At 41.9% G+C, this 14,844-nt stretch overlaps 1 long non-coding RNA gene across 1 annotated transcript in view; it reads left to right on the plus strand.

The window, feature by feature from the left end:
- LOC306867820 overlaps positions 1 to 14,844 on the plus strand; it is a 307,945-nt gene that overhangs the window by 17,331 nt on the left and 275,770 nt on the right. The gene's annotated exons all lie outside the window — the stretch shown is intronic.

Here is a 14,844-nt window from a genome sequence, read left to right on the forward strand (position 1 = left end):
CACTCAAAATCTTGTAAACACAGTCCGTAAAGTCTTAAAAGAATATAAACAGTTGCCAAGAATTCAGATGTTTATCATTATTTTGAGTCTGGGTAGCACTTAAAGTGACAGCAGTCTAGTATCCCTGCATCCATCGGTCTCATTTAATGATGTTTTATTAAAGTTTGGGAGGAGCACGTTCAGATAACACGAGAGGAGAACAATCTGTAATCAACCCAGTTAACAAGATAAGAGGAGTGTATATATACACAGCAGACTTACCTCTGTTCATTGGCAGTTTCTAGCATTCGGTTTACACCTTTTGCCATTATATCACAGACTCAACTTTCCCGTCCAAACAACGACCTATACTGGGGATTTTTTCGGATCCTCCAGCCAATCCGCCGGCCCAATGATCGCTCCTTCAATGATCCCGGCATCCTCTTATCATTCATCCATGCCAACAATTCCTCCGATCGGAAAGTGGATCGTATTTAAACCTGAGGCAAATGCTGATTAATTCCAATGCAAATTTTAAAATTGTTTCACATGCCGCAACAGTGTAACGTAAAAACTTAATATGTAATTTAAAGCAAATAGTTTAATATAGCTCAAAGGGAATCATTTATGCTTTTATAGGGAATTTGAACAGAGCTACTGATCACTGAGTCGGCAGCGATTCATTGACCAAGCCATATAACATCAACTCTGCACTGGATATTAAAATCCAAAATATAGTGAAAACACTATTAAATAGCACAGTAACATTGCATGTACATAATTTATTAAAATTAGGCGGCTGTGGAGCTGAAACAGGCACTGGACTCCCCGATGACGGCTCGGAACCAACGCTCCACATCTGCGCCTCAGAAACAGCGTCGTCTGTAGCTGTCTCTGGAACGTCGCTTTCTGTGGCAGATTTGAGTATGGTGCTCTCAGCAACTGGTTTCGAAACTGCACTCTCTGTAGCTGATTTCGGAACCGCGCCCTCTGATGTAGTGGGTACAGGACTAGAAGACGTGACAGGAATTTCAAGGATCTTGACAAGACCTTGACAAGATTGGACTAAGATGGCGCCGGTGAGATCGGCTGCCGTCACGACTGCTCCGACCAAACTTTGTCTTTTTTGTTATTTTTTCTTATTGTTAACTATAAACACCGGTTTCTTTTTGTAAGATGGCCATTCTTACATACGACAGGGCCACTCTTATTTCTATTGGTGCACAATGCACTAACCTTTTGCCGATTTTGAACCCGGACCCATCCTGGCCAAGCGAGATCCTGAGGAGGAACAAAGGACGCGATCCGTACCGGCGTCCTCGAGGGAAACGAGCCGGCGTCAGGAACAGGCTGAGGGCTCGCGCACACCGCGCTCCCTTACCAAGTGTCCTGCTCGCCAATGTCCAGTCGCTGGATAACAAACTCGATGACCTCAGGGCAAGAGTCAGGTTCCAGAGGGACATTCGGGACTGCAACCTTCTCTGCTTCACCGAGACATGGCTGAACCCAGCGGTACCAGACCACGCCATCCAGCCGGCCGAGTTCTTCTCGGTTTACCGCATGGACAGAACGCTGGACTCGGGGAAGACTAGGGGAGGTGGAGTATGTCTGATGGTGAACGAACACTGGTGCGACAGCGCGAGCATTGTTCCCCTCTCACGCTCCTGCACACCGAATCTTGAACTTCTGACCATCAAATGTCGCCCTTTTTATCTCCCTCGGGAATTTAGCTCGGTCATCGTCAGTGCCGTTTATATTCCACCTCAAGCGGACACGGACACTGCGATATGGGATTTACATGAAACACTACACCTTCACCAGACACAGCACCGGGACGCCGCATTCATTGTTTTGGGAGATTTCAACAGTGCCAACCTCAAGCGTGCACTGCCGAACTTCCATCAGCACATCAGCTGCCCCACCAGGGGCGAAAGGACATTAGATCACTGTTACACCCCATATAAGAACGGCTACAAGGCACAGTCACAACCACCGTTTGGGAAATCGGACCACGCCGCCATCTTCCTCATGCCTGTTTACAAACAGAGGCTGAAACAGGAAGCCCCGGTGCAGAGGGAGGTCCAACGCTGGACGGACCAATCGGTGGCCGCTCTGCAGGACGCGCTAGATGACGCAGACTGGGACATGTTCCGGCGCAGCTCTGATGACGTCAGCTTGTTTACGGAAGCGGTTGTGGGATTTATAGAGAAACTAATGGATGATACGGTGCAGAAAACCATCATCAGGACGTTTCCCAACCAGAAGCCGTGGGTGGATAAAACCATCCGCGACGCCCTGAGATCCCGCTCCGCTGCCTACAACACAGGGCTCATCACCGGGAACATGGATGATTACAGGGCTGCATCTTACAGCGTGCGCAGATCGGTGAAGGAGGCGAAGCAGCGCTACGGGAGGAAACTAGAGTCGCAATTCCAACATGGCGACTCTAGGAGCCTGTGGCAGGGACTTAGAACAATCACGGACTATAAAACACCACCCTCCAGATCGGGGAATGCGGACGCCTCTCTGGCTGACGAGCTGAACACTTTTTATGCTCGCTTCGAGGCTGCAGCTAATCTCGCTAACGGCGCTAGCAGTGCTAACTGCATGCACGCTGAGGAAGCCGGTGAGGACAACGTATTCACCATCACGGAGCATGACGTGAGGAGGGCATTCAAGAGAGTGAACATCAGGAAGGCAGCAGGACCAGATGGCATCACAGGTCGGGTTCTGAAGGCCTGCGCTGACCAGCTAGCACCGGTGTTCACAGAGATCTTCAACCTCTCCCTGGAACAGTCCATAGTCCCCTCATGCTTTAAGCAGTCCACCATTGTTCCTGTCCCCAAGAAACCGCAGCCCACCTGCCTAAACGACTATCGCCCTGTAGCCCTCACATCAGTGGTGATGAAGTGCTTTGAGAGACTGGTCAGAGACTTCATCATTGCATCACTACCAGACACACTGGATCCACTACAGTTTGCATACAGGCATAACCGCTCCACGGAGGATGCCATCTCACACCTCCTCCACACCACAACAAGTCACCTGGACTGCAGAAAAGGGAATTATGTAAAAATGCTGTTTGTGGACTACAGTTCAGCGTTTAACACCATAATTCCCTCCACACTCACCTCCAAGTTGGAGGTCCTTGGTCTCAGCACATCCTTGTGCCAATGGATCTCCAGCTTCCTGAAGGACAGACAGCAAGCCGTACGGATGGGTAAACACACCTCATCCTCCATCACCCTAAGCACTGGAGCCCCTCAAGGTTGTGTTCTGAGCCCCCTGCTGTACTCACTGTACACTTATGACTGTGTGGCCACTTCCAACTCCACCACCATCATTAAGTTTGCTGATGACACTGTTGTGTTGGGCCTGATCTCAGACAACGACGAGACGGCCTACATACAGGAGATTAAGAACCTGGAGAGTTGGTGCCAGGTGAATAGTCTACACCTGAACATCAGCAAAACTAAGGAGCTGATAGTGGACTTCAGTACGAAGCAGGAGCGGTCATACCAGCCGATCACGATCAGCGGGACTCCAGTGGAGAGAGTGGACAGCTTCAGATACCTGGGTGTTCACATCACGCAGGACTTGACTTGGTCCTGTCATACCAGCACCCTGGTGAAGAAGGCCAGGCAGCGTCTGTACCATCTGAGACGCTTAAAGGACTTTAGACTTCCCTCTCGGGTGCTTAAGACTTTTTACACCTGCACCATCGAGAGCGTCCTGACGGGCAGCATCACTTCCTGGTTCGGGAACTGCACTATGCAGGACAGACGAGCCCTCCAGAGGGTGGTGCGTTCAGCGGAACGTACCATTCACACCGAGCTCCCTAACCTGCAGGACATCTACAGTAAGCGGTGCCTGACCAGGGCCAGGAAGATAGTGAAGGACCTCAGCCATCCCAACAATGGACTCTTTTCTCTGCTGCGTTCAGGGAGACGCTTCCGCTCCATGAAGGCGAACACAGAGAGAATGAGGAGGAGCTTCTTCCCGCAGGCCATTCGGAGTCTAAACCACTCTCCACTCTAATCACATCACCCCACACTTCCACTTTGCAGATTTTTCAAGTACAATCTGCACTAATTTGTAGAAGGTTACGAAAGGATAAATGAGTGGGACTTACATACCATTTGTCTTTGTCTTTAGTATCCTTTTACTCACTTATACACTTTACTGCACTGCACAGCACAGCACACGGACACTTTATCACTGACATACACTTTACTTTTTATAGAATCTATATAGAATCATATTCTATTTTTTATTCTCATATCTATTTGTTATTTTATTTTATTGCTAGTTTATTCTGTATACAGGTCCTTTTCAAAAAATTAGCATATTGTGATAAAGTTCATTATTTTCTGTAATGTACTGATAAACATTAGACTTTCATATATTTTAGATTCATTACAACACAACTGAAGTAGTTCAAGCCTTTTATTGTTTTAATATTGATGATTTTGGCATACAGCTCATGAAAACCCAAAATTCCTATCTCAAAAAATTAGCATATCATGAAAAGGTTCTCTAAACGAGCTATTAACCTAATCATCTGAATCAACTAATTAACTCTAAACACCTGCAAAAGATTCCTGAGGCTTTTAAAAACTCCCAGCCTGGTTCATTACTCAAAACCGCAATCATGGGTAAGACTGCCGACCTGACTGCTGTCCAGAAGGCCATCATTGACACCCTCAAGCAAGAGGGTAAGACACAGAAAGAAATTTCTGAACGAATAGGCCGTTCCCAGAGTGCTGTATCAAGGCACCTCAGTGGGAAGTCTGTGGGAAGGAAAAAGTGTGGCAGAAAACGCAGCACAACGAGAAGAGGTGACCGGACCCTGGGGAAGATTGTGGAGAAGGACCGATTCCAGACCTTGGGGGACCTGCGGAAGCAGTGGACTGAGTCTGGAGTAGAAACATCCAGAGCCACCGTGTACAGGCGTGTGCAGGAAATGGGCAACAGGTGCCGCATTCCCCAGGTCAAGCCACTTTTGAACCAGAAACAGCGGCAGAAGCGCCTGACCTGGGCTACAGAGAAGCAGCACTGGACTGTTGCTCAGTGGTCCAAAGTACTTTTTTCGGATGAAAGCAAATTTTGCATGTCATTCGGAAATCAAGGTGCCAGAGTCTGGAGGAAGACTGGGGAGAGGGAAATGCCAAAATGCCTGAAGTCCAGTGTCAAGTACCCACAGTCAGTGATGCTGGTGTTGGTCCACTGTGTTTTATCAAGGGCAGGGTCAATGCAGCTAGCTATCAGGAGATTTTGGAGCACTTCATGCTTCCATCTGCTGAAAAGCTTTATGGAGATGAAGATTTCATTTTTCAGCACGACCTGGCACCTGCTCACAGTGCCAAAACCACTGGTAAATGGTTTACTGACCATGGTATTACTGTGCTCAATTGGCCTGCCGACTCTCCTGACCTGAACCCCATAGAGAATCTGTGGGATATTGTGAAGAGAAAGTTGAGAGACGCAGGACCCAAAACTCTGGATGATCTTAAGGCCGCTATCGAAGCATCCTGGGCCTCCATAACACCTCAGCAGTGCCACAGGCTGATTGCCTCCATGCCACGCCGCATTGAAGCAGTCATTTCTGCAAAAGGATTCCCGACCAAGTATTGAGTGCATAAATTAACATAATTATTTGAAGGTTGACTTTTTTTGTATTAAAAACACTTTTCTTTTATTGGTCGGATGAAATATGCTAATTTTTTGAAATAGGAATTTTGGGTTTTCATGAGCTGTATGCTAAAATCATCAATATTAAAACAATAAAAGGCTTGAACTACTTCAGTTGTGTTGTAATGAATCTAAAATATATGAAAGTCTAATGTTTATCAGTACATTACAGAAAATAATGAACTTTATCACAATATGCTAATTTTTTGAGAAGGACCTGTATATGTTTACTGTACTTTTTCTATTTGTATTTTTGTAAACTTGAGGTTTTTCTTAATTTTGTTGGACAATTTGTTGGACAGTCGTACAATACATTTCACTACATGTCGTACTACGTATGTATATGTATGTGACAAATAAAATTTGAATTTGAATTTGAATTTGAAGACTCGATAGGTAATCAGATAAGGTCTTGGCAGCAATGACAACTGGCATCTCTTGATGAGCTGACACTGACTGCAGAACTGCTTCCGCAGCTAAATCGGCCTCAGCTTTCTCTGCAGCGCTCACGACTGCAGACTCTGGTTCCGCTCTCTCTGTAGCAGACTCAGAATCTGCCCTCACTGCAGCAGATTCTGGAGCCGTGCTTACAACGGCAGGCTCAGGAATAGTGCTTTCAGTTACAGCGGCAATTAGAGAAGCTGTCGCAGACTCAGAAGGAGTCCGAGATGGAGGACTGAAAGCTCCCTTCCTCCTCCTCCTCTTTCTCTTTGGCCGCGGGGCAGAGGCCATAGCCGGACTTGCGACCAGTTGGGAAAGTTCGGCGGGAACCACCGCAGGTACGGCAGACTCTGCGGAGGAGGACTCTGATGCCGACTCCCACGACAGCCGTCTTCCTCGTTTTCCACGAAGACTTGTAGCTGCGGATGGCGCCTCGGGAGTCAAGGTGGAATGAGTCTGGTTCCCCAGCGTAGCCACCCCGAGGACGCGACCCTCCGGGATCACGGGCAGCATGGCCGGCGATGACGACATGGGAGTCTGTGGCTCCTTTTGACACAAACGATCCACCAATTCTCGGAAAGGACGGCGGACCAGTCTCTCCCGTTCAGCCAGAGGAGGAGGGGTATTGAGACCCGCGACGAAGTAACAGTTGACCAGGATCTCCGGCAAGAAAAATCTCTTCCCTTCCACGACCTGGGCGTACCGTCTCAAGGTCGACTCACCCTGGGGAGGAAATGGAAGTTTTCCACTCTTACTGTCAGCGATAGCTGACTGCCACCATAGTTCCTGGTCATCCAAATTTTGCTTGACGGAATAAGACATACTGTCTGCTGGGTTCTGTTGTGGCCGGTTCATTCTGTTAGGGTTTGCTGGGGGAAATGAACCCAATCGCAGACAGTATGCAATTAACACAGATTTATTCAGACAAAACAGGGAAAACAAAACCCACAATGGGGCAAAACAAGACTGGAGGGCAAAAACAAAGACTAACTACACTAGACTAAGACTTGACAGATAACTAGACAAATAACTAGCAACAGGATCAGGACTTCACAAGACAGAGTTCTTCACCAGGTACTCACGGGAAGGTCTACACACAGGTAACGCATCACAGGATACACACACTGAGAATCACAATGAACCGGCGCCAGACAGCAAACACAAAGGGATTAAATAAAGAGACTAATGATAAAACAACAGGTGACATAGGTAAAGCAATAATGACAAAACGAGGATAACAAGGGGGCGGGGCAAGAGAACGAGACAACACAAGCACATGGCCCAAACAAAAGGCCATGTGCTTGCACACAAAACATGGGTCTGTCATGATCCTGCCTCAAGAATTAAAGAACGACAAGGACTAAATGGCAGAATCGTGACAGTAGCTGTGACACAGACTTAATGTGTAAGGAGACTCTGCGTGAGACGCATTTAGGTTCAAACTTGCAAATATGATTAAAAGATGAATATGAGACAAAACTACAGAATGTCACATTTTATTATTAGCCGTTTCAACACATACATGTTTTACCAAATAAAAAGAACCGCACTTTTAGAGTTCATCCCTCTATCTGATGTGAGCATAAGTATTGGGACAGTTGAACATAAGGCAGATATAAAAGATTAAAAGCTATTATTTAGTTGCAGATCCCTTGAGCTCAATCACAGCAGTCTGTGACCCATAGACATCACCAGACTCTGACGCAACGCAAAGCTTGGCCCTTCTTAAAGGGCCAAGAAATGAAGGTGGATTTGAACTTTAGAATTAGCTTTTTTTTTAATTACATTTTTTAAGTAAAATGGCTCAGAAACTGTCTACTTGCTTCAATATTCTCACCTCAGACACTCCACACTGAAGCGCGCGTGATGACGTCATCATCGTGAGGCAAAACCAACGGAAGATTATCAAAAACTCGACAAGTTCTGTTTAAAATGGAAAAATATCTATAAAACAAAAGTATCAAACAAAAATAATGTTAAAACTGTTACTGATGTAAATAGTCAGTTATTATGCATTGAAAAGCTTTATCGAGAAATGTAACTATGGACAGCCCCAAAAGCAATCATAATATTTCATGGCTTCTAGAAGTAACAAAAATTATGAAATTATTCATTTGTGACGCAAGAAATATCAGCAGACAACAAAAGTGGACATTAAAAATGTAATACTTGAAGCAAATATAAAGTAAAAGACTGATCTCTCTCAACTAACAAGATATAAAGCATCTCAAGTGAATAAAAGTGAAATGGATCAGATGCAAATCTACATGACAGAATATCTTACACCTGCATTTGGTAAAACACACCCAAAGCAGAAGAATAACTCATTGTTTTAAAAACAACAGTGAAGATGAAATTAAAAATAAATGAGCCTCTTTTTCAGCTTAATGAACAAGAACATTTTGAACCTGTAAAAACCTTCCACAAATATGCATTAGAAGAACATTTTCAACATAAAATGAAACTCATGATAAAGCATAAAAACATAATTTATATCATAAAGCAAAGTTGTATACAAGAATAAAACTTTGGATATTGTTCTTTGGGGAGGAAATCCATCTTTGAGTTGATCTGAATCTCACGGAATCTGCTGGTCTTGAAGATGAACTTTGATAAATTTAGATGATGTTTCTTATGACAGATTAATATGGAAGAGATGCGGTGTAACACTTGATAGCAGTGGACCTGAAGATAAACTACTTATTGTGATTGTTTATTTTATGTCTCTGTAGAGAAGATGAATGAGCAAAACTCTTCCCGCATGCAGTGCAGTGATATGGTTTCTCTCCAGTGTGAATCCTCTCATGTGTTTTCAGATGTTCTGACCGACTGAATCTCTTGTTGCAGTGTGAACACTTGTAAGGTTTCTCTCCAGTGTGAATCCTCTGGTGCCGTTTCAAATCTTTATCTGTAATAAAAGTCTTCTCACACTCAAAGCACATATATTCTCTCACACCAGTGTGTATCTTCTGATGAACTTTTAAACTCCACAGTTGTGAAAAACTCTTTCCACACAAAGAACATGAATGTGGTTTCTCCTCTGAATGAACTTTCAGGTGACTCTTCAGGCTTGAAGCCCACAAAAATGTTTTTCCACATTGATCACATTCATGCAGTTTCTCTCCAGTGTGGATGATCATGTGGTCCTTAAGGTTTGCTGATTGTGTGAATCTCTTCCCGCACTGATCACATGTGAATGGTTTCTCTCCAGTGTGGATGCTCATGTGTCTCTTAAGACTCTGTTTGTTTGTGAAACTGTTTCCACACTGAGTGCAGGTGAAACTTTTCTTGTCTCTTCTTTTCAGTAAAGAAACTCTTTCAGTCTGTGAGTGAGTTTTTTCTCCAGTTTTGACATGATGTTGTTTCTCCTCCATTAGACCTGAAATTAAAGTTAAAAAGGTAATAATATAAATAAATCATGTGAAGTGAAAGCAGACAACAGCTACAGCAAATTATGATCATTTTGACACATTTTTCAAAATAAGGTACAATTATCTATATTAAAGAATACACACAAATCCAAAGTTTCTGTAGTGAGAACAAATCCACAATTATAATATTATATTATAAACATAATATTAATATACTATACCAAAAAAACATTATGTAAATAATAACCATTTTAAAGTAATTAACTGGCCAATATTTTTCACTCAACACAATTTCCATTCCATTTCTTCCTTTTTAAAGCATTTTCTTTTTAATGGCAACATCCAGGAAGTGACTTCATTTGAACATTTGAGTTTCAGTCCCTAATTTGTACCCTGGAGATAGAAAGTGTCCCCAATATTATTTATTGGTTTAATTTTTCCCCTTCATTTTTTACAACACTTAAAGGGGTCCTATTATGCTTTTTCACTTTTTGAATTGTAGTCAGTGTGTATGTTTGGGCATAAAACAATCTACAGAGTTACAAATCTCAAAGTCCACTCCAAAAGGAGATATTTCGTTTATAAAAAAATCCCTTTTCAAGAACTTCAGCGAATGGCTCATTTGGACTACAAAGTTGTTTTCCTGTACTTGTGACGTCACAAATTTTAAATCCCGCCTACGAAATCTGAATGGTTGACGGGTGGGGAGAACGCATGGTTGAGCACTGCACAAGTCGAAATCAAAACCCGGTGCGGGTGTTTTTATATCACTGTATTTCTGATGGAAACCAACTGTTTTCAGAAAATTTTGGATGTCATTTTCATTTCATCTTGCATGTAATGTCTGATAAAGCAGAGTTTGTGAGTGGAGCTCTGTTTTGTGTACAGCGTTACCCGGAGAAACCTCGATCTGTCCCGCTCCAACAACGCCTCCCGCTGGCAGAGAATTCATTTGCATATATATGCCGCTACAAATAGTGTAACTCTGTGGGACTATAATATAAATAAATTCAACTGTATAACAGTTTCAGTGCAATTCATGTTATAATGTTAGAATTCAAGAACAATAAACATAACACATATTACCCTTGCACTTAGTCAATGCAGTTATTTTTAAGCTGTTGTTGACATCCCATCTAAAACGTGATTTAGCCAAAAAAACAACAACAACAACAATAACGTTACCACTTTAATATGTCTTGCCATATCCGTGCATGCAAAGGTTCGGCACGATCCTCCTGTTCAATATTCTCGGGGTCTGAACTGATTTGGCAATATTGATGAACTTGCTGTTCTGGCAAGGGACGGGTCAATACTGAAACACCGTCTAAGCTGTTAACCAATCACAACGCACTGGGACAGATAACCAATCACAACTCATTTCGTTTTTCGGATGGCGGGCCTTCATCAAACCCGGAACTAATCGAGTCGTTTGTGTCAGGCTGGGGAGAGAGGTATTGTAATAATGTAAATTATGTGAAAAATAATGTGATTTTGTAATGCGAACCATCAAGCATGAGAGCATGTTCTAGTACACCCCCAAAACAAAATCAAGACTTTGTAAAAGAGCATAATAAGACCCCTTTAAGATATTTTTATAAACACTAAATCTGATGAACTGCTGATAACTTTAAATGTTCTTCAGCCTCATTGATGAAGCATCAAGAATAATCACCAACCTGTTTGTTCTTCAGTGTGTTTCATTCTGCAGGGTTCTGGATCTCTCATGTTCTCTCTGTCCTTCAATAAACTCTGTCTCTGCAGATTTCACTTCTTCCTGATGCTCTGATGCTCGTCTTCACTTGTAGACTGATGAGAATATTCCAGCATTTATTGCTGAACTGCAGTGGGAGGAGCTTCACTGAAGATGTGATTGTTGTGGGAGGAGCTTCACTGAAGGTGTGATTGTTGTGGGAGGAGCTTCACTGAAGGTGTGATTGTCGTGGGAGGAGCTTTACTGAAGGTGTGATTGTTGTGGGAGGAGCTTCACTGAAGGTGTGATTGTTGTGGGAGGAGCTTCACTGAAGATGTGATTGTCGTGGGAGGAGCTTCACTGAAGGTGTGATTGTCGTGGGAGGAGCTTTACTGAAGGTGTGATTGTTGTGGGAGGAGCTTCACTGAAGATGTGATTGTTGTGGGAGGAGCTTCACTGAAGATGTGATTGTCGTGGGAGGAGCTTCACTGAAGGTGTGATTGTCGTGGGAGGAGCTTCACTGAAGGTGTGATTGTCGTGGGAGGAGCTTCACTGAAGGTGTGATTGTCGTGGGAGGAGCTTCACTGAAGGTGTGATTGTCATGGGAGGAGCTTCACTGAAGGAGGAGCAGATCTGCCAAAATTTGAGAGTCGGTTTTTCTACTAATTCACATATTAAGCATTTATGTTTATCTGCTATTTATAGTAAAATATCTGAATACAAATTCACACAAGCATTTCTATTTGTCCGTAAGATTTTTACATTTAACATTTACAAATGTTACACTTGTAAGAATAACATAATAATAAACAGCAGTACAGTTATGTAACTAACAAAAATCAGTGTTTCCATAATTCCTTCCAACTGAGTTTAAAGTTTTGTTCATTAGATTTTTACTTTAATTTTGGTTTACATTAAACAGTTTAACACGGACTAATGAAATAAATGCTGTTAGGACATCTGTATCTTGTAGATATCATAGTAACTGCATAGTTCAAGTCTGATGAGAAGAATGAAATGAACTTTAACTGGCAGTTTACAGGAGATCTGCCTAATATGAGGTGAAAACAGGAGCTACTGACATGAAATAAAGAGGATTTTCAGCAGCTGATTATATTGATGATCCTCAGACTATAAACACTCATTAAACAAGACATTCAGGATCATCTCACTTTATTCTGAGTGTATTATTCTGAGTTATTTCCTTTAGTAATACAGCTCTATTGAAAAAAGCATACTTCTCACACCGACATGACTGACACACTCATCTTTACAGTCTCTGTTTGCAGTCCTATTCAAATATAAAAACAAAGTAACTAAAACTATTTTATTTTTATTTTACAAACTTTTTTTTTTTTTTTACAATTTTACAAAAAAAGAGAAAAAAGCTAAATAACATTAAAATCGCATCAGCAAGTTTTGAGAATGATTTCTATTCATTTCCCTCACAGATTCATACTTCAGCTTTTGACTCCAAACACTGAAACAATCATATACACGAATGTACAGAAAAAAACACTTGAAGATCATGAAACAAATCACCCATGAATTTAAATTAAAAATATTAAAAGCATTTCCATTAGCAAAGCACTACAGCAATCATTGCTATTGTCGTCAGTCACACATGAACACATGAACACAGTAGATTAGCTCTTAACGCTTCCCTGCCGAGTGCCCTGAATGAGTTAACCCGTCAATCTCAATGTGTGTGTGTGTGTGTGTGTGTGTGTGTGTGTGTGGGTACAGGAGCCTATGAGTGTTTGTGTGTATAAATGTGTGTGTGTGTGTGTGTGTGTGTATACAGTAGCCTATGAGTGTTTGTGTGTATAAATGTGTGTGTGTGTGTGTGTGTGTACAGGAGCCTATGAGTGTTTGTGTGTATAAATGTGTGTGTGTGTGTGTGTGTGTACAGGAGCCTATGAGTGTTTGTGTGTATAAATGTGTGTGTGTGTGTGTGTGTGTGTGTGTGTATACAGTAGCCTATGAGTGTTTGTGTGTATAAATGTGTGTGTGTGTGTGTGTGTGTGTACAGGAGCCTATGAGTGTTTGTGTGTATAAATGTGTGTGTGTGTACAGGAGCCTATGAGTGTTTGTGTGTATAAATGTGTGTGTGTGTGTGTGTACAGGAGCCTATGAGTGTTTGTGTGTATAAATGTGTGTGTGTGTGTGTGTGTGTACAGGAGCCTATGAGTGTTTGTGTGTATAAATGTGTGTGTGTGTGTGTACAGGAGCCTATGAGTGTTTGTGTGTATAAATGTGTGTGTGTGTGTGTGTGTGTGTGTACAGTAGCCTATGAGTGTTTGTGTGTATAAATGTGTGTGTGTGTGTGTACAGGAGCCTATGAGTGTTTGTGTGTATAAATGTGTGTGTGTGTGTGTGTGTACAGGAGCCTATGAGTGTTTGTGTGTATAAATGTGTGTGTGTGTGTGTACAGGAGCCTATGAGTGTTTGTGTGTATAAATGTGTGTGTGTGTGTGTACAGGAGCCTATGAGTGTTTGTGTGTATAAATGTGTGTGTGTGTGTGTGTGTGTGTACAGGAGCCTATGAGTGTTTGTGTGTATAAATGTGTGTGTGTGTGTGTGTGTGTGTACAGGAGCCTATGAGTGTTTGTGTGTATAAATGTGTGTGTCCTGTTTACTGAATGCAATTTCAGTTATTCATATAATTATATACAGGTGAAAGAATATGGCATTTGAATGTATTTTGCTTGAAAATGCACTACTTTAATAAAAATGCAATTTCTCAGTTTTTTGTCCAAAATGTTGTATTTCTGATGAAACCTGATAAAAAAGTGGTGATAAAACATGCAAATATGAAGACTGAATAAAATCGTTTTTTTTTTTTTTTTTTTTTATTAAAAGCAGAGGCTTGGTTCTTTATTTTGATATATAATATGTTCACATATTAATAGCAGAAAATATTCTGAGGGCCGTCAAATTTAGGTGAAAATCATCAAAAATGCTGGCGGCGGCTGGCAACTTTTTAAAAACGCTGGTTAATATAGGCTACTCATTACCAAACAGTTACAATCATAGAAAAGATATTAACTACTTTCATTATATTTTAATAAGCAATATACAGGAGGGAGCAAAAAGACACGCTTACCCATTGTAGTTTCCTGTTTTCTGATGAACTACGGTGGGCGCGCAGGGACAAAATACTAAACCGCTATAAATATTTTAACCACCAGGGGGAGCTCAAACACCATTTAATATAATTTACAGTCAACACTATGAATTATTATTATCTATATTATCTTGTTGATTCGGTTACATCAACAGACTTCAGCAAACGACACGATCAGGTTTTGAGACATTTGCATCCATCACAACAGCATTTCAGTCATTCTTGAGACACGGGACAAAACATGTCCAGCAACTGTAACTGCTGTCAGGTTTAAAAAATACATATCTTTTCAAGTGTAAATGTTATGGGGATTAATAATAGAATGTATTTTACACAATTATCTCCTTCAATTTATTTTGATCATGATTATGTGAAATCTGTGACCCTTATCTAAAACAGTGTGTCCACAGAGAAAGGTTCAATCATTCATATGCTATAAAAAATGGAGAAAAATGTTGTTTTTTTAAGATAAGAAAGAGCTTGTTTTATCAAAAGCAGCACTTAATAATATCTCATATCAAAGCAAGGTTGTTTTTCAGTGA

Source organism: Barbus barbus (genome assembly GCF_936440315.1).
Source record: "Barbus barbus genome assembly, chromosome: 49".
Lineage (NCBI taxonomy): Eukaryota > Metazoa > Chordata > Actinopteri > Cypriniformes > Cyprinidae > Barbus > Barbus barbus.